The sequence below is a fragment of the Marmota monax genome, unplaced genomic scaffold (genome assembly GCF_021218885.2).
Source record: "Marmota monax isolate L192 unplaced genomic scaffold, Marmota_monax_Labrador192_F-V1.1 WCK01_AAM20220418_F8-fsc00013, whole genome shotgun sequence".
NCBI classification, from domain to species: Eukaryota; Metazoa; Chordata; class Mammalia; order Rodentia; family Sciuridae; genus Marmota; species Marmota monax.
Window position 1 is genome coordinate 22881475 of NW_026692202.1, and position 21730 is coordinate 22903204.

Genomic DNA, 21730 nt, shown 5'->3' on the forward strand with positions numbered 1-21730 from the left:
CATGTTTTTGTTACAGTGACTGAAAACTATGCATAAAAATTGGAAGATTATTTGGTATTTAAATACAAATGTGAACTTAGTTACAAACCTCTAAAGATGCATTTAATTTCACAATTCCTCTTAAGACTGGCATCTTGTGACAGGTATTTGCTCATTAACCATGTCTAATTTTGACTGATCAGCCTTGTACCTATTCAATTAAGTAAACAGATATTTAGGTCAAACCAGAAAGATATCACTACATTGTTAGAATGTTGCATGCCCAAGGAGAGGGGGCTGATTCTGACAGCAGGGATTATAAATGTTTTAAAGTAATTAAAACCTGACTTGCTGTACTTGATGTATGCCGTTTTCAAAATGTCTAATTGTTTGCACAATTTAAAATAAGGAGGGTGGGGGGGGGGCATGGCAACTTTACTGAGCCAAGTGGGAGTTGTTTAAAATGGTTCAAGTTATGTTTAGATTCATGGAGGGGTATTTGAAAGAGCTCTGAGGCGGCCATAAAGGATATTTTTTCAGATGATTAAATGCAAATATTGTTTTAAAATGCTCAAGAAAATGATTTAAGAATAAGCAGGAAATAAAAGAAAGATGGGGTAGGGAGCAGAGAGGTGAAGGAGTGGATTGTTTGAGAGTGATTTTTCTTCCCGCTGTGACCCAGTCTTGATCTCCCATCATCTGAAGAGTCTTTGTTCTGCTGGAACGCGCTGGCAGGAAGATGAGATGCTGAGGTAGCACTTGGGCCTAGTGAATGCCTGGCCAAGAGGTGCCCGGGGTGCAGCCTCCACCACTTTTCTCTCCAATCTGGCAGGCTCCAACTACTTTCCCCCAGGATGCCTGAGCTTTGGAATTCACTGGTGTGTGCAGACCCCTGAACAAGTATGGAAGAACTGCCTCGCCCCCTGAGCTTTGCCTTTCCAGTGTTTGATACTGAAACCAGCCCCAAAATGTCCACACCAAAGACCAGCTGGAAACCACAGTACTGATACATCCTTTTCCTCCTAAATTCTATCAGTTTGAATTTGGCTTATTGTAGAATTATATTATGTATGAGGTAAATGGATACTTCTTTTAGTTCCAGTCTTCTATAGCTGATGGTTGAGCTACTTTGCATGTTGGAAACTGGTGGGTGAATTTGGAAAGATCAAAGACTCTTGTGGCTTTAAAAGTTCAGTGCTGAGAGGAAGTGACTGTAATTCTCCCAAAGACTTCAAGCTGAAATATCTGATGGCAAATGTCAGAGCAACTGTTCTCTATGGGATTTCTGCTGCGACCCAGGTGGGACCCAGTGCAATGCCCATTTATATTATCAACATTCTGCTTTTGATCTAACATGAGTTTGCAAAGGGGGGAGCCTTGAATCCAAGGAAATTTCAGGAGCTTCAGGGAATTCTGTTTTCCCCTGGGTTTCAATAGTCTACTTGCTGACAAGAATGTTTTATCAAGATGAGTTCTCTTTCAGTTCTGAGTTTAGATCCAACTTAAAGAGATTCTGGATTGGAATTTTATTTAGCATTGGCAAGGGAGAAAAGGCGTAGGAAAGGACTTCTAAAGGCTTCTTGGACATCAAATGGCTATTTCACAACAACTTTGTGATGAGTTAAGTGTAAATGAATCAGAAACATACGGACCAAGTTTCCTTTGAATTTCACATGGGTTTAAAAAATTAAGTCAAAAAGTTCTTGGCAAAGAGTGTTTTGAGATTTGCCAAATTCAATCCACTTGAGGACGAGTTTGAGGCATTTTTTATGGCCCCTAGGATGCTGCTGGCTCCATCTTTGCTCCTTTCTCTTCTCCATCCGTTGGTCCAGGTGTGTACAACCTGCAAGGTTTCAGACTGGCCAACAGTCAATGCTGAAACATGAAGTCCTCTCTTGCTTTCCTGGACTGTTGAGAATAACTATGACCAAACTTTGGGACCAGGAATGAGGGCCTCAGTTCAGTTCAGTTCTGATGCCTTGCAGGGAGTGGGTCTCATTTGCTTGAAGAAACTAGAATTTAGAAGAGAGATTTTTCAACCCTATTGGGAAGCATTTGGCTATTCAGTGGGAAGCACTTAGGTAGAAATGGGGGGAAGAAAACCATTAGACTCCTTTCTCCAGGCTTGCTCTTACTCTTTCTGCCAGAAAAGTCTTGATAGGCGGAGAATCTCTGATGCTGTTACTTGTTTACTGCACTCAGACTTTCCTACAGGAGGTGTCCTTGAAGGCTGCTGAATTGAGAATGATTTACAGAGGCAATAATTTGCAAAATTACCAAGTAAATGGTGTCATTTGGTGAGGGAGAAAAAGAAAGGGGAGTCATTTCAGCAATGCTTTGGGATTTGGTTATCACTCACTTCTTGTAAAGAAGTTTTCACTGCAGTGAAATTTATTTAAATGGAATTTAACCTGGAAAGTGGGAAAAGGAACTGGAGGCTGGTACTTTTTTAAAGAAGAATGGCATGTGGGCAGGTATTGATATATAGTATCTGTCAGGGGAGGAGAAGTTAAGGGGAAGGCAATAAAGAGATTTTCCAGGATTTAGAAGTATTAAAGAGAATTAAGACCCCGAGCAGTTCCATTAACCACACCAAGCATTGCAACTGTTTGACAGCATCAGATTTATTGTACAAGGAGAGTTAAACCTCTCTTGTCAACCCAGATTCAGCACATACTCACAAAGGGGGTGGCTGAAGTCAGATGAGTCAATTCTTTTCTAAGGCAATGGACTTAGTACTTAGCTCATCATAGGTTCTCAGTAAACTTTTGTCAAATTAAAGCAGATGCTTTGCAGATGGCTGTAAAATATTAATGGAAGAAAAAGCGAAGATGACTGAGAATGAACAATCCAAGAGGAAGGTAAGGCAACAGAACCCCAAAGGATGAGGATTCCCTAAAACAATGTAGGACTATTCTAATGGGTATTAAAGAGATCCAGAAGGATGGTAGAGGAGAAGCTATTTGATTTAACTGTCTTGGAGTGTTTGATAGCCTTTCCAAGAGAGATTTCAGAAGAGATAGAGATAGAAACCTAGAAGGAAAAAAATTTATGATAGGAAAGTAGAGTCAGTGGATATTACCTGGTCAATTCATCAGCAAACATTTAATGAGCATCACTTGTGAGCCAAAGAAAGAGGAAAACAAATGGATATTGCCTTAAGGAAACTTGTGGTCAGAAAAGGAACAGCTCACCAATAAAGAGCGCAAAGCTGATTAATATGAGTGCTACAAAGGAAACATAAACTGATCAAGTGTGAGAAAGAGGAGGCTCCTTCTGGCTAGTCTGGTGAGAAGGTTGACCTCTGAGCTCGAATGGTGTCTTCTAGGCACACCCTTCCAGAGCTCTTGGTGGACAGCTTTCCACATGCCTCCTCTAGCTAATTCTGCAACTGTTGCCAGAATTCTGTTGCCACAGGAATCAAATAATTTCTCTTCCAACTCCAAGGCAAATGATAAACAGAGCCAAACTGAAGCCCAGCGCCAGGACCATGTGAGCCTGAGTTTGTGGGGCCACTGTTTCTCAGAGAGAGAAAGAACTTGTCAAAGTAGAGTACCCTATTGTATTCCTGCTCCCCTCCTCACACTCCCACCCTGGGTTATACTGTAGCATAGAGAAGTCCTTTGGAAACCCTCAGGGCTAACTTGCAGTAAATTTCCTAGACCTTTGCATCTATTAAGAAAGCCTTGTGTGTTGTTTGCACTTGGTAGGAGAAAGACAAAAGACATGGATTTCCATTAATTCAGGGGTTGACCTAATCTAGTGGTTTATTTTTGAAGACAAAGACAATCTGCTGTATGTTTTCTTGACTATTGTAAGGTCTTTGGACTCCTGGGTCCTGGGGCCTTTCCTTTCAGTTTCTCTCCAATATTTGGTGCTCTGAGGTGGCCTCATCTCTCATCTCTGCCCTTCCTCTTCCTTTCCTATTTTTCATCCACTCAACAGCCCAGCCCCCACCCATTCACCCCAAAAGGATTCAGGCACCTAGACCTGTTTCAGGAGTTGTGTGGACCACAGGACAAATGTGTGTGTGTATGTGTGTGTGTGTACAAAGTCTCTCTTCAAAGAACTTCAGATCTTCTAAGGATTCTGCCTAACCTTGTCCAGTTTTACCTAATCCTTTAATCACTGCCTTTCACAATCACTGGCTTTTTCCATAACTGATTCTATATACAATAATAGAATTTCCACTAAAAAAATTAAGCTCAAAGGGAAGAGTCATACTGGCAAATTTTAAAACAAAGGCCATATTTTATTTTTCAGAGTGTTTTATAGAGCTAAAGTCACTAGTCATTTGAGGACATTAAAATATGTAATGCCTTCAACAACTTGTTTTCTTCATAAAACTATCATATTTGATATATTCAATATAAAATGTAGTTTCATGCAGAAATAATTGCAAGTAGCCAAATTGCATTAACTCTTTTACATGTTTTTGATTTTTTTGTAAAAGGAACTCTTGGGTGAAGAACACTTGAGTAATCCAGTAGTCTACTTTTTGCCATTTGAATGAGCTAGAAAATACTGGATGACAATATCCCACACATTGCTAGAGTGATTCTTGGGAGATGTAAAAACAAACAAGCCTATATTTTCTTAATTTCTCCAGCATGCAGCATTTGTGGATGCATGATGACTCCACAAATGTTTTTCTGTCAGACTCTGAATGGACAAATTGTTCTCTCTACCACTCTAAATTTAACTACAGTGTCTTACTTCTTCACAGTCTTCTGCTCCTTCAAAATCTCTTTCCACATGGATTATTCTGAAGAGGCTGAAGAAAAAAAGTAGAGCCATGTATCTTTTTGGCTGTTCTCCTAGATTATCTAAATTGCTCTGAGCATAAATGAGTACCCACAAGTAACTGAGACCTGTTAGCAAGCTGTCACTTCGGAATCTGAGACTCTGGTCTTTTCTGGGTCAAGATTCCCACTGGTAAAGGCAATGTTTTAGTCAGCTATTTCACTGCTGCTTTTAAAAGAACTGAGTAGAACAATTGTAGAGAAGGAAAAGTTTATTTAAAGGCTCATGGTTTCAGAGGTCTTAGTCCATAAAAGGTCAGCTCCATTCCTCAGGGATCAAGGTGAAGCAGAACATCAAGGTGGAAGAGTAGTTTCATGCAGAAATAATTGAAAGTAGCCAAATTGCATTAACTCTTAAATGTTTTTGAGAAGGAAGCAGCTCACATGAGGATCAGAAGCGCAGAGAAAGAGCCTTTACTTTCACAGATACAAAACATATATCCGATAGTCACACCCCCAATGAACCACTTCCTCCAGTCATACTCCACCTGTCTCCAGCTACTACTCAGTTAATCCCATTAAGGATTAATTAGGAATTAATTCTCTGATTAGGTAAGGCTATAACCTGATCATTTCTCCTCCAAACCCTCTTGCATTATCTCCCTCACACGTGAGCTTTGGGAGGACACCTACTGTCCAAACCATAACAGGCAGAGTTGTGGTATAGGGCTTGTAGTTGACTGTTACCACTGTTTCTCTGTGACTAGTTAGCAAGTTCCTCGAGGGCACATGTATTTTATTCATTTACATCTCTTCAGTGTTTAACTTGTGACTACTGCATAGTGGGGACTTGCTATCTGATTGATGAAAGAACAAAGAGTTTAAGCATAGTGGGCCTTCAGTAATAAAGTTTTTAAACAGGTGCATATTATTCTAAATTAGACTATTTATGCCAACTCTACGTGATAAGCCTAATAAAATGTTGCCACTGTACCTGAAGAGAAATAATTTATATTTAGTTGCTGCTATGATTAAAAATCATCAACAAAATTGATCTTGAACTTTTCATGACTGTGAACAAATAAGATGATTCTAAAGATCTGCTTATTTAGTGATAGTTTTGCCAGAAGGTCTTTCTTATCAAGAAATTATGAGTTATATTTCTTTACAAAATATTATGTATTAATTTGGTCCTCTAAGAAGCAGATATCAGAGGCAGATGTCATGCAAGGATTTTGTTAAGGCAAGTGTCCAAATGAGAAAATATGGAGGAGGCTGAAGAAGACCAAAAGAGCCATTGGATCATGGTGTTAGTGTGTCTCTAAGAGAAGAAAAGAGGTTGGGTGGGTTCCTCAACCACTGCACCATTAGGAAGTTTCAGTAAAATTATCTGGAGCTCTGAGCCTTCCAGGAATGGGACTATCTTAGCATACTTGCTCTAGTTAGTAGCTGCTAGAGCAGCTTGCAGGAGGTGGGCAAACTTCCCCCTAAGCAACTACTGTGACACATGCTCAGTTACAAAGGTGCCCTATAATGACAAGTTGCAGGTGCATGCTCATGGTGATCACATCTGTACTTTGGACCAGAACACCCAGGAAGAGCACTGTGTAAGGAAACATCTTTTTCTTCATACTTGAAGTCAGATTCATTGATAATACTATAAACTGCTATTACAAGATATACTCTTACATACAATATCTCAAATGAACATTTGGGCAAATGAATGATATTGATAAGATTGGCATTGATCTCCAAATCCTATTCCTTCTTTTTTCCTTTGTTACAGAATCTCTGATTTTTAGGTAAATTCATGTCTGTCCATAATAAAGATTTATTTCCTACAATCCCTTGTAATAGGTGTGGATTTAACTAGCCTCAAAAGCAGCCAAAGTGCAAGCAAGTATTGTGTACAACTGATTGGAAATATATCATACATATTGCACCCTTTGGGGAGATGATTCATCCTTCTTCATGATGTCTAGAATACATATGTGAGAGTTGAATTTGGAATAACTGTATTGAATTCATCCTGAAGTAGTAAACTCATACTGCAAATGACGAAACAACAATGTACAAGGATCCTGGAACCCTGATTCCATGGGATACCATACAAGCCCTGGGTTGCCCACCTCCAGACTTCCTTTATGAGTAAATGAAATAAGCTTGTATCTTATTTAAATCACTCTTTTTTTAATTTTCTATCACTCAGAACTAAACCTAATTTTACTAAAACAGGCAGCTTTTGCTGAAATTGGGCCCAGAAACATTGAAAGTGGCCTGCCTCTTATGACACAGATAATAAGTGTTGGAGCTGAGATTTTAACCAGTTCTCCTGACTCTTTAGGTTGAATGTCCATGGAATCAAATTTGAAGTTTAATTAAGTTAAACTTCATTGTGCCCCAATTATCTAGGCACTACCAAAAACTTTAGGAGAAGTCTTCTTTCTTGGCCTAAATTTCTTTATCTGCAAAGTGGAGAGAAACAGTTTTGTTCTACCAGTACTATACTGTTTATGAATTATGTATATAAGTTGATAATATAAATAAAAGACAATAATTTAAATAAAAGTGTTTTTAAAACTCTAAGTCCTCAGAATGAAAAACTATTTTATTACCTTAACTTTCTGACTTCAGGTTTGAATAACTTGAATGGAAAATATGCATCCTTTTATATGTGATAGAACTGACCCCTAGCAGCTTCAGACAAATTTCCAATCAGATTATGAAGAGGAGAAGGAGGAAAAGGAATATCACTAAATAGAACAGTGGATACTCTTCCTTGTGGTTCAAGAGGCTGTGACATTTACTAATACTATCATTTAAAAAAAATGTTCTTTTACATTGTTGACCCCACTTTTTCCCTTTCCTGACTTCAAAAGGGCAAAATAGATAATGATTGTGTACATTTCCAAACTTTTGGTTAATTTCTTTAGTTTTTCTATTCTTCTCCTTCTCTTCCTCCTCCTTCTTTCCTTCCTCCTCCTCCTTCTTCTTCTCTTCCTCCTCCTCCTCCTCCTCCTTTTTCTTCATTAACTTCTTTCTTTGTAAATCTTATTTTAACATATAATCTTGACTCTGAAATGGAGAAAATTATAAAACATTTTATCTCAAATTAATTCAGAATAAGTTATTTAGCTGGTTTGTATAATTCATAGCTAAGAAACATGTTTATATGAATACATAGCATTCCATTTCATAATAGTGATTAAGCATAGTGAAGTCATAGAAATTTCATTATGCAATATTTGTTTGTATCACAATTCCTATCAAATGAATTAATGAGTAAGAAATCACAAGGTCATGATCTTTCTTGAAATGGCTTTCTACCCTTAGAATACTCTGCAAAGTAAGACTTGCAGCAGAAGACTGTTTTAAGCCTCCTCTTAATTTTTTTCATATAAAATAAAGAATTTCTGCCTTACCTATTGCAAATGAAATCATATTGCATAAATGGCCTTATTATATTCCATGCCACAAACTAACAGCAAATATGTAAAATTGCTACGTAAATGGAAAAATAGAGTCACATATATGAGAATTCATTTAGAAGTTCCTTTAAATGCAGTGCCCATATGATTGGCATTAAATATTTGGACAATAAAGCCTGGTGGGTAGAGTAGCAGAAGGATAATAGCTATGGTGCATAGATATTTAATACTGTTGGGAAATTTTACAGATTTCTTAAAACTGAACTTTTGGGATGTTTAGAAGGAAGCATTTTAAAAATGCTTGACACTATTTTGGGGTAGCTCTAAATATATTTATTCATAGCTCCTTACTGTCAAATAATAATTTAACCATGGTTTTAGAGAACAAGATACGCCTCTACCTGTTTAAGGCCAACCTGTCCACCAGTGTCCCTGACTCCTTCCGTTGAAGTCAGGATCTGACTTCATCAGTCATAGTTACTATTTCAATCTAATACATCCCCTTTCCTTCTCATAATGTAACCAAGTGCTCCTTACTGTCAAATAATAACATAGCCAAAATTTCCTTTTCAGTAAGTTATGACAGCTGTAGGTAGCTTGGGATAGTAGTTGAAGTAAAAAAAAAATCATGGATTCAAGATTCAGTTTAGCCACTAACCAGCAGTGGGAGCTTGCACAAGTTAAATGACCTTCCTAAACATTAGTTTCATCCTTGGTAAAATAAAAAATTTAATTTTGCCATTCCAAATCTACTTTTAATCTTCCAAGTTAAAAGTCCTAATTCTGTTGTCCTTTATGTGACAGGGTTAAACTTCAAGACTCCATCATGAATAGTGGCTAATGGAGCTGAAAAGTTGATGCATTTGCATTGAGAAAATCTGACATGGGGGAAATATGAAGTGGGGGGGAAAGCTGACATCACTCTTGAGCTGGGGGCTGACTTGTAAAACAAAGGAGTGGTGGGTTCAGAGATTATGTTCCTTCACTTTGTGAAAGGTTTGAGTCACAAACACTGTGCATACATGATTTAGATGAAATCCGAAACAATTATTAGATATTTTCTAACTACCCAGGGGTTTGTAATTGTGTTTGACAAAACACATGGTTGACATCACATTTTTCAATTTTTGTCCAGATGTTAGGTGTCACATGAGCCCAGCCAAAGGCAGTCTATACTTCACAAAGGCAATTGTAAGTGATGAAAAAAAAATCAGTTCCTTTAGTTGCCACAGAGAACATTTAAAAACCAAATTATTGATTTCGGCTTGACATTAGCATGGTTGAGTTCAGCCAAACTCAACTGTGTTTTATGGTCTAACTGGGTGATTATTGGTTAAGATCCTTCCCTTTGCTGTTCATGCTATCAGTCTGCTTTTTGGTTTTTTAAAATACATCCCACACCCTTCACTTTCAGCAGATAACCTTACTATATGATTTAGGATACTTTCAACAAATGGGAGAAAATCCAGCACAAACTGGCTTAGGCAAAAGTAGAATTTATTAATTAAACTAATTGAAAACTTGAGGAAAGAACTGAGTTTCAAACCAAGCTCAGAGCAAGAGCTTTGTCTTTACCTCTAGGACCAGTGTTTCTCTCCTAGCCTCTACTCCCTCTGGTTGAACTCCAGGCTCTGAAAGACTCTTTACCATGGATCAGGATAACTCATATGGTTTCTGCCTAAATCCCAGCAGAACCTGCCACTTAACCAAAAGCCTCAGCAAATGCCCCTTCAGTTCCCCTTGCAGCACATACCTAGACCATCCCTTTGGACAGGAGAATGTGATTTTTCTCAGAGTTGAGGATGGAAATGGGTGGTTCCCCCAAAGAAATCAGGATTTGGTTACCAAAAGAAAGTGGCATGGATGCCTATGTCAGATGTCCTCTATACTTGGAACTTACTTCATTTTGACAAGTGGAACCTTTTTTAGCTTCCCAATTCATATTTTTTTTCCTTGCCATGGTTATAAAGAACAAGATACCCCTCTACCTGTTTAAGGCCAACCTATCCACCAGTGGCTCTGACTCCTTCTGTTGAAGTCAGGATCTGACTTCATCAGTTATAGTTACTATTTAAATCTAATTCATCTCCTTTCCTTCTCATAAGGGTTCCCCTTCTCCCCTTCAAAAATATGCCAAAGTTTCTTGTCTCTACTTTTTTTCATGTATCACACTGACTCTCAACATGCTGAAAAAATGTTTCTGTCTCTATGACACTACACTTCCTATATTAGCAAACATTTGTTCATGATCACAGACTTTATTGTGAGCACTTGGAACAGGATGAAACTTAATATAGAAAATAAGAGACTTTCACAATCATTAAATAGGGAACAAAGTTTAAGGAAGCTGTTGCTAACGTCACAAAAATCACAGTAAGATACAGCCAAAAAAACACTGCTGCCTTCAGTGCTGAAGTGAATGATTCTCAGGACAATGTCCAGAAGCTTCTAGTAAACCTCTAGGTCCATCGTCTACTGATGTTCAAGCATATGCCTTCAGAGAACCTCACCTTCTGCCTTGTATTCTCATGCAAGCACCTTCTTACAGATCTAAATGGAAACATCACTGTCAAGGGACTTGGTGAGATGTGGTCTCAAGGTTTCAGTCCCTAAAGCATAAGGGAGAGCTTAGAAGGGGGAGACTAGTCCTGAACATTAATAGCTTGTATCTGATGCATTTTCTGTGGCTAGAAATCCTCCCCTCTGTTCCTAGATATGGTACTTTCTTTAGTGTGCGACAGGGGCTGTTTCCTCAACCATATCTCTGTATACTTTTTCACACTCCATCCCTCTCTCTTCCTTTGCTTTCTGTAACATCAAAACTTACTCTCATGGCCCTCACCATTGACTATTGTCAACATTATCATCTTCTCTTTCAGTGACAGCATGCAGAGGTTGTCTACTGTGGCTCCTCAAGTTCCTTTTTAGTTGGCGCATCTCAATTATACAGAATGGTGGGTTTCAATGTGGCATGTTTACACATATATAAAAATGCAATTAATCAAATTTTCTCCTCAATACGTCCCCTCCCCCGGCTCCCTTCTTGCCCCAATCTCCTTCCTCTACCCTATTGGTTACCATCTACTTTCATGGTGTCCTTTTTTCTCCTGATTTTTTTTTCCTTTTAGCTTCCCCATATAAGGTAAAACATACAAAAATTTTCTCCCTTTAAATCTGACTTATCTCAATCAAAATTATGGTCTTCAGTTCCATTTACTTTCCTGCAAATGACATACTTTTATTCTTCTTTATAACTGAATAAAACTTCAGTGTGTGTGTGTGTGTGTGTGTGTTTATCATGTTTTCTTTATCCATTTATCAACTGACAAGTATTCAGGCTGATTCTATAATTTGACCAGTGTGAATTGTGCTGTGATAAACATGGGTATGCATGTATCTCTAAAGTATGCTGGCTTGAATTCTTCTGAATAATTACCAAGGAGTGGTATAACTGGATCATATGGTAGTTCTATTTTTAGCTTTTTGAGCAAACTTCATACTGATTTCCACAGCGGCTGTACTAATTTATATTTCCACCAACAGTTCCTCCCCTATTCCAATCTGCATCCTCACCAGCATTTCATTGTTAATTGTAACTGGAGTGAGATGGAATTTCAGTGTAATTTTGTTTTGCCTTTATTTCCCTGATGGTTTTTTTTCAAACAGTTGTCCATTTGTACTTCTTTTGAGAAGTGTCTACTTAATTCATTTGCCCATTTATTGATTGGGATATTGTTTTTTGGATTTGTTTATATATTATGGATATTAATCTCAGTAGCAGGAGTATCTGGCAAAGATTTTCTCACATTCTATCAGTTGTCTCTTCACTCTGCTGTTTCCTTTGTTATGTAGAAGATTTTAATTTGATGCCATCCATTCATTGATTATATGGAAGAAAAAAAGACCCAGAATAGCTAAGGCAATCCTTAGCATAAAGAGCAATGCTAGAAGCATCACAGTACCTCATTTTGAATTATACTACAGAGCCATAGCAACAAAAACTGCATGGTACTAGCATAAAAACAAACAAGTAGATCAATGAAACAGATAGAAGACACAGAAACAAACACCTGCACCTACTATCATTTGATTTTTGACAAAGGTGTCAAAAGTATACATTGGAGAAAAGATAGCCTCTTTAATAAGTGGTGCTGGAAAAACTAAATAGTTAATATATAGAAGACTGAAATTAGATCTCTGTACAAAGTTCACTCGAAACGGATCCAAGACTAAGTATAAGACAAGGCACTTTGCAGTTATTAGAAGAAAAAAATCGGGACAACACTTCAAAATAAATGTATAGGCAAAGACTTCCTGAATAGGATCCTGACAGTTCAGGATCCTTTAAATTTTAACTTTGTACTAGCATTTCAGTCATTGAATCAGAAATTGATGGAAAATAATAATCAAGAAAGTAAGAGTAAAAATTTTTTATTTTACCATGTTAAGCAAAACTGCTGAAGAATTTTTTTTACAATTTAGTGATTAAATCTTATCTTGATTAATTAAAACTTTACCTCTAGTAATGCAAGCATTATATTTATTAAGCAAAATTACAGTCCCCCAGTATGTATAGCTTGAGCTTAATTAAATGGTAAATGCAGTCCTTCTCTAATTATAAAAGATATGGAAAGGGGAAAACTGAACTTCTAATGCTATTGGTGATAATAATATTTACTCATTAATAAGAAGTTTCTTGAATAGACCTTCCAGCTAATACATGATTGGTGTTAGTGTGGTATAATGTTAGGAATGTGCTCTCTGAGACACACTGTTTGGGTTTAAATCTAGGCTTTTCCAGGTACCAGATATGTGATTTTTGAGAAGTTCTTTTAACCTCTCTGCTTCCATTGCTTTACTTCTCAAATGAGAATAGTAGTAGATTCTAACTCCTGGAGAATTAAATAAGTTGATAAGAATATTTAGAACCACTCAATAATAAAACTTGAATATAAAACATACTTTGAAAATGTAGAATTGATACCCAGCTCAAGAACTATTTTCTAATTACTTATTTACACTTTTAGGGCATTTTTGAAAAGTTTCCTCAAGTGGAATTTTCCTTTCTAGAAGTGGACTTTATGCTTATCTTATAATGCTAGTGGCTCCTTAGCAACTAGTACTTTTAAAAAATGTTTTATAAAGTAGTCTGTCAGTTTGAAATCATTAGGTATTCCTCCTAGAAGTCAAAGATCACATTCAAAGCAAATTATATGCATGTTTCCTAAAAGTGTTAATGTGCTAATCTGTTGGTTCCCTGATCTAGGCAAAATGCCACAGTATTCCACATGAGCAAAATATCATGGTTCTTGAAGATTTCATATAAATATTACCCACTGTGTTTTCACATTTCTGAGTGTTATGCTTCCCCATTAAAATCAACAAGCTGGAACTGGCATTGGGATCAGTAGAATGATTTCACTTCAAATTACAACTCTAACTCCTCCTAATAAGGAAGAGTGGGCTGATTAGGCTATTAATCTTTTAACTCTAGTAAACATTTTGATTCTGCATCAGAACAATGAAACCATTACATTTTGAGCTTTTACCCTTGGGAAATATCTCTAAATATTTCTAGGGTTCAAGGATGGTACAACTGAATATTCAGTGAAAAGGAGGAGCCATCCTTCAGCTGGTGAAATCATTCTTTTGATGGGGTAGGAACAGGATGAGGAAGAGACAGGGAATGAAGTGAAAAGTCATTTTGGTTACTGAGTGGAGGGAAGGCTCCATACTCAAGAAAGGTTATGAAGAGGGTGAGTACTCTTAATAGGAAATAAGAATATGCAACTTCCCTCTTTCATGGCTCAGTGTCTTACTGCACTTTTACAAGCTGATTGCTTTTACTTCTCAAAATAATATTGACATTTTGGTCTTCGTTGAAATCAGGAGAAACTAAAAGATACAAAATTTGATATAATTTACCCTTTTTCTCTTTCCAGTCATAAATAAATAACTACAAGTGAATATGCTCCAGTTTTTTTGTGTGTGTGTGTGTGTATATTTTTATCTCTTTTTTAAACTTTCTTTCTTTCTTTTTTGGTATGGCCTTCCTTTTTATTTTGTCCAAAGCAACCCACCTCTTAAAAATAATAATGATAATTCATGCCCAATTTGGTTTACAAGGTATTTGGGTAGCATGACACTACATGTTGCATGTGAGGGTTAACGGCAGACATGCCCATGTGCCCATTCTTGGCCAATTAAATCACCTTTGGTTCAAATGTACTGTAGTACTCTATAATCTGAAACTTGCCATAATTGATATTCTAGCCTTTCACCTCAGGGCCTGTGCATAAGCAACTACCTTTTTTTTTTTTTTTTTTGCCTTTTCCTCAGTAGGAAGGGCCCATATTCCTTTAGGCCTCATATGATTATATTTTTTCCCCAACTTTATCAATAGTGCCATCTCCTCTAGGAGAAAGTCATTAAGTTGTAGGAAAAAGGGCTAAATCTCTCATTTATGGTGTGTGGTACCTCTAGTAGGTGACTCATATAAATTGTCTTAGCTTTAGGGCTAATTCTTCCTTAATCATTTACCTTATACTTGATGTAAATGTGGAGGGGTGACTTGGTGGTACAAATTATTTACAAGCTACTGAAAAATTGGTGTCAAAAGCTCCTATCCCAGTAGGTTCAGTGTTCTTACGCTATTCCCTCCAAGGTATCTTGAACACTGATGATCTTTATTTAACATAATGTTCAGCTATGTCTTATTTTAACTATAAATTCAGCATATACGTTTGAAGAAAATATGAAAAAAATACTCCAAAGCAAAGAGAAGCAAATAATAATCACTCATAATCTGAATATTCAGAGATAATACCCTTTAATATTTTATTTTTCCACTTATCATTTCTTTCATATATCCTTCTTTTATAACCAAAAGTAAATTGAAGCTTCACATTTAGCTATGATGTTTGTCTTCTAATTCTGTTCAGTTAGCACTACATGGTGAGCATTTATGAAGACATAAAGTACTCTTTAAAAGCATGACTTTAAAAGGTTGTCCATTTTCTGACTTTAAGATTTGTAATATGACTCAGGTTTTCTGTCTGAGCATTAAATATGAGGTGAGTTCAAGTCGATCACTTTTAGTAACAAGGCTGGAATAAAGTTCTGTCTTTATCAGCTCCTTTCACCTCACCTTGTAAGGAGGCAGCTTGGATCGTAAAATGGAGATATGCAACATCAGAGCCTCCAATCACAGTCACATTGATGTGTTCACAATTGCCTTAATGATCAGTGCAGTCAGAAAACCCACAGACAGGTTGCAAAGAGTAAAATCCCACAAAGCCCTCATCATTTGGACAATTCAAGCTCTCCCTACCTCATCTCCACCAGTTCTCCATCCATCACTGTGCTACCCCATCAGTCTTCCAGAGCACCTCATGCATCCTCCTCCCTCCCCACCCTTTCCCCCCCCCACATTTTTTATTGGTGCTTTATTTTTGCACATACTGATGGGGTTTGTTGTTACATATTCACACACACACACACACACACACATGCACACAATACACAATATAACAATGTATTTTGGTCAATACCACTCTCCAGCTCTTCCCACCTTCTTCCACTTCTCTCACTCCTTGGTCCTTTTCCATTACTTATTTTCACAAGATCTACCTCCATCTTTCTTTTCCTTTTACCTCTCAAGCTTCTTCAGATTTTTTTTTTTAAAAATGACCCTTAATCTTCTGAGTTTGACTTATTTTGTTTAACATAATGGTCTCTAGTTCTGTCCGGTTTTCTGCAAATGTTTCATTTGTCTTTATGACTGAATAAAACTCCAATATACCACATTTTCTTTCTGTTCATTGGCTTACGGACACCTAGACTAGTTCCATAGTTTGATTACTGTGAATTGTGCTGCTATAAACATTGGTATGCATGTATCACAGTAGTATTATGACTTTAATTCTTCAGGATGGGTACTGAGGAGTTATGTACTGGGTCATTTTTGGTGGCTCCATGCCTAACCTTTTGAGGAAACTCCATGCTGATTTTCATAGTGGTTGTACTAATTTACAATCCCCCCAACGATGTAAAAGTGGTCCTTTTTCTTCACATCTTCTCCAGCGTTTATTATTATTTATTTTTAATGACTGCCATTTGACTGGTTTGAGATGAAATCTCAGTGTAGTTTATAAGTGTCATTGACTTAAAAACAAGTCTTTCAGGCTGGTAACTGCATCATCTTCAAATAGGGAGTTCATATTGGTAAGATTTTCTTGTAGACAATAGCTTCCCAGCAGTCTGCATTTATTGGAATCTTGTTCTCTGAACACATACACATTCAGATTTTTAAAATATTTCCTCTTCTGTTTCTGGAGTTAGTTGGATCTTATCTCTGACTGAAGACAGAGGCTTCTTACAAGCAGTAAGTTTTCAGAATCTTTTATGATCCAAAATTTTTCCAGAGTGCATTGATTTTTATCTGTAATCCTGGCTTGTTCTCAGCATTATGATGATTTCTGTTTTGGATGCTTTCTGGCTTCTTGCTCAGTCCACGGACTCTAGCAGGTTCTAGAGGTTTAGTCTTGTTGTGGAAGAGAATCCTTAGAACTGGATTTGTACAGCCCAGGAACTTTGTTCCTTAAAAGTATGTCTTTCCTCTACTTTGTGTACAACCAGATATATGAAAAATTGTGCTCTATATGTGTAATATGAATAGTAATGCATTCTGCTATCATATATAACAAATCAAAAATTTTTAAAAACTGTGTCTTTCTTTGAGAAATGAGATAAACATTGCTTGGAATTCTAATTACCTTGATTATCAAGTAACTTAATATTACAATCAGATTTTTCTGAATTGGAATTCTTACTGGAAGGCTGAGAAAGTTTTGATGTATTTAAACTTTGTGGTCATAACTCTATATTTTCCTGAGACTGTGAAGACCACTCCACTTCATGTTAGGGTAGAGACTTGCCACCTGACTGGTCACTGACTGAGATGGATCAGGCACTGCATTGTTCTCAGGCATAATGGTGCAGGGACCACTCATTCTGAGCAAATACTACAATGCTATGCTTGGAAAGGGGTTGGTTCTGGAAAAACCTCTAAGACTTCCAGACCAAGTGAAAGAACTTCTCAGCATCACCAGAGTTGTGGTGAAACAGTCCTTATGAATTTGCTTGTTCAAAGAGACTGAGACTCTTCATCAGTAAACATAGTCACATTATTTGAAAATTGATCACCTGAATTATGTGGTACCTTTGTATCAACCAACTTCTGGCTTCCTAGGTCTAGATAATCTGACTCACTGAGATTAATTACTTTATCTGTGACAGCAGTTTCATCTAGAAGCTTGCTACTCCCTTTCTTAGATACACAATCAGCATAATCCAGAAAACACCAAACAAAAAAAAACCCAAAACAAACAAACAAACAAAACCAGTTTCTGATTATTGGAACTGCAACTACACCACTTTTTTTGTTTTGTTTTGTTTTGTTTTTTTCTCTGTAAAAATGTTGTAAATTTATTTTTGGTCTGAGGTGGTGTGCTTAAGTTTTTTGTATGAGTAGGTCCATATTCCAGGGCAATCACAAGCATTACATAAGAGTTCAATGATTCATTATTTTTGAGCTATTTTTCTTGGTCTTTGTAAACAAGAGAGAATACTGATTCAATAGATCATTTTCTGACAGCTCTTCACTTCTCGGTCTTTTCACCATGGATGACTTTGTTGGGAGACTTAACCATTTAGTATTAATCATTTGTTTAATGCCAACAGTACTTACTTGGCTTTTTCTTCAATTGTGTAGCATCTGGAACAATATCCAACTTGAGTCTAGGGCAGTAATTCCTATGCAGGTGCTATTAATAGTAGATGATTTTTTGCCATGTTTTGGCTTCCAAGTATGACTTCTTGATAGGTCAGACATAGCAGTGTCTGGATTGTAGTTGTCTATCTGTTCACAAGTATTTATCTCCTATTTCTGTGAGCTATTTGAAGAGCTACTGAGTCATCAACATATCACTCAGCGAAATTTAGTGTTTCAAGATCAATGTCATCTTTGGAGTCATTCAAAGTGGCAGGTTTCCTTTTGATGTGATCAAAAACTAGTTGAAAAAGGAAAGTATTGTTGGCTCAAATAAATCTTTTCATATACTCCTCTGTTATATTTATCTTGAGATAATGTTCAATTTTCTTGATAATCTTTAGATCTGGATTTCTGTTCAGTATGAGTACTTTTCTTTAAATTTAGTTTTCCTTCTAATTTGTTATATAGCAGAATGCATTACAATTCATATTACACCTGTAGAGCACAATTTTTCATATGTCTGGTTGTATACAAAGTATATTCACGTCATTCGTGTCTTCATACATGTACTTAGGGTAATGATATCCATTTCATTCCACCATCTTTTCTGCTCCCATGTTCCCTCCCTTTGCCTCCAAGCCCTTTGCCCTATCTAGAGTTCATCTAATCCTCCCATGCTCCCCCTTCCAACCCCACTATGAATCATCCTCCTTATATCAGAGTAAATATTCAGCATTTGGGTTTTGGGGATTGGTTAACTTCACTTAGCATTATATTCTCCAATTCCATCCATTTACTTGCAAATGCCATGATTTTATTCTCTTTAATTGCTAAGTAATGTTTCATTGTGTATATATACCACATTTTCTTTATCCACTCATCTACTGAAGGACATCTAGGTGGTTCCACAGTTTAGCTATTGTGAATTGTGCTGCTATAAACATTGATGTGGCTTTGTCCCTGTAGTATTCTGTTTTTAAGTCCTTTGGGTATAGACCAAGAAGTGGGATAGCTGGGTCAAATGGTTGTTCCCTTCCCAGTTTTCCAAGAAATCTCCATACTGCTTTCCATATTGGCTGCACCAATTTGCAGTCCCACCAGCAATGTATGAGTATGCCTTTTCCCCACATCCTCTCCAACACTTACTGTTGTTTGTATTCTTGATAGCTGCCATTCTGACTGGAGTGAAATGAAATCTTAGAGTAGTTTTGATTTGCATTTCTGCAATTGCTAGAGATGTTGAACATTTTTTCATATATTTGTTGATAGATTGTGTATCATCTTCTGAGAGGTGTCCTTTCAGTTCCTTGGCCCATTTATTGATTGGGTTATTTGTTTTTTGTTGTTTTTTTGGTGTTAAGGTTTTTGAGTTCTTTGTATACCCTAGAGATTAGTGCCCTATATGATGTATGAGTGGTAAAAATTTGCTCCCAAGATGTAGGCTCTCTATTCACCTCACTGTTTCTTTTGCTGAGAAGAAGCTTTTTCTTTGAATCCATCCCATTTATTGATTCTTGATTTTAATTCTTGCCATAAGAGTCTTATTAAGAAAGTTGGGGCCTAATCCCACACGATTAGGTTGAATTAGGTCCTTGATTCACTTTGAGTTTTGTGCATGGTAAGAGATAGGGTTTAATTTCATTTTGTTGCATATGGATTTCCAGTTTTCCTAGCACCATTTTTTGAAGAGGCTATCTTTTCTCCAATTATGTTTTTGACACCTTTGTCTAATATAAGATAACTGTAATTATGTGGGTTAGTCTCTGTGTCCTCTATTCTGTACCATTGGTCTACCAGTGCCAATACCATGCTGGTTTTTTAAAAATATTTTTTAGTTGTTGATGGACTTTATTGTCTTTATTATTATGTGGTGCTGAGGATCAAACCCAGTGCCTCATGCATGCTAGGCATGCACGCTACCACTGAGCCACAACCCCAGCCCTACCATGCTGTTTTGTTACTATTGCTCTGTAGTATAGTTTAAGATCTGGTATAGTGATGCCACCTGCTTCACTCTTCTTGCTAAGAATTTTTTTAGTTATTCTGGATCTCCTATTTTTCCAGATGAATTTCATGACTGTTTTTTCTATTTCTATGAGAAATATCTTTGGGATTTTGATTGGAATTGCATTAAATCTGTATAGTGCTTTTGGTAGTGCGGTCATTTTGACAATATTAACTCTGCCTATCCAAGAGCAAGGTAGGTCTTTTCATCTTCTAAGATCTTCTTTGACTTCTTTCTTTAGTGTTCTGTAGTTTTCATTGTAAAGGTCTTTCATTGTAGAGGTATTTCACCTCTTTCATTAGGTTGATTCCCGAGTATTTTTATTTATTTATTTATTTATTTATTTATTTATTTATTTATTTATTGAGGCTATTGTAAATGGGGTAGTTTTCCTTGTTTCCCTTTCAGAGGATTTGTCACTGATATATAGAAAAGCCTTTGATTTATGGGTGCTGACTTTATATCCTACTACTTTGCTGAATTCATTTACTAGTTGTAAAAGTTTTCTGGTGGGATTTTGTGGGTCTTTTATGTATAGAATCCTATCATCAACAAATAGTGATAATTTTCTTTTCCCATTTGTATCCCTTTAATTTCTTTCGTCTGTCTAATTGCTCTGGCCAGTGTTTCAAGAACTATGTTAGATGAAATTGGTGAAAGAGGGCATCCCTGTCTTGTTCCAGTTATTAGAGGGAATGCTTTCAATTTTTCTCCATTTAGAATGATGTTGGCCTGCAGCTTAGCATAGATAGCTTTTATGATGTTGAGATATGCTCCTGTTATTCCTAGTTTTTCTAGTGTTTTGAACATGAAGGTGTGCTGTGTTTTTTTGAATGCTTTTTCTTCATCTATTGAGATGAACATATGATCAGTCTGAGTATTTTGCATTCCTTTGCTAAACCAATCTCACACAATGACAAGAGATAGTCATAGCCTGAAAGAATGCAAATGTAATAGAACTTCTCTCTGCTCATACATCCCCAAGCTGTCTGCAAATGCCTAGCTGAGCCTGATCAATTTCTATTCCATTTCCAAATTGATCTATTTTAAAAATCACCTTCTTATAGCCCAAAGCTAGGTCAGAGTTTTCTATTATTATAGCTTGTACAATGTGAGCTTTGTCAAGATAGGCCAACTGTGTATCAGATTCATATGGAGCCATGAGACAATCTACCCCCTGAGAGTGTGCTGCCTTAATTACTTTGTGGGCCGTGGCATGTGTGATATTGATAGAACGGATGAAACATTCTTAGGCTTCTGCGACTTTCCCTTTGTGGAGAAGTGCTTTCCCTTAAGAAGATCTGCTTTTTATCTTTCTATTCTAGACCTCTCTATTTCCTTTTTTTAGAAGGTAAAGTACATTCATCAAATACAAGAATAGATGACTCCATGAGATAGTAACATATTTACAAATTTCACACAAAATTCTATGTATCTATCAGTAGGTTCCCATTGGAGTAGCTTTTCAGCACACACAATAGCTCCTTAGTGAAGCTGACAACAGGTATTCACAAGTATTAGCTTCCATTTATACTTCCTTATATGGATGGGCTCAGAAGCTTCTCTGATAAATTGTAGTAATTCTTGTATCTGCATAGTCCCCCCCCGGCCCCGCAATTTAACCTATTGCTACCCTATTAGAGCTCTTATGCTCTAGTCCAGTCATTTTCAAATTTCAGAAGTTGGCAGATTTTTAACTCCCCTCCAGTGACAGAGTCACTAGTTTTGGATTGTGATGGGGTATTCTGAATTTAAACACCCTGGTGATCTGGATGCAGGTGGTCAAATTACAGCTTCTGATCAT

General features: G+C 36.9%; 1 pseudogene; it reads right to left on the reverse strand.

Moving 5' to 3' along the window:
• Nucleotides 1-16414: 16414 nt before the first annotated feature.
• Nucleotides 16415-21522, reverse strand: LOC124082951 (exonuclease 1-like; annotated as a pseudogene).
• Between the last annotated feature and the right edge of the window lie 208 nt (nucleotides 21523-21730).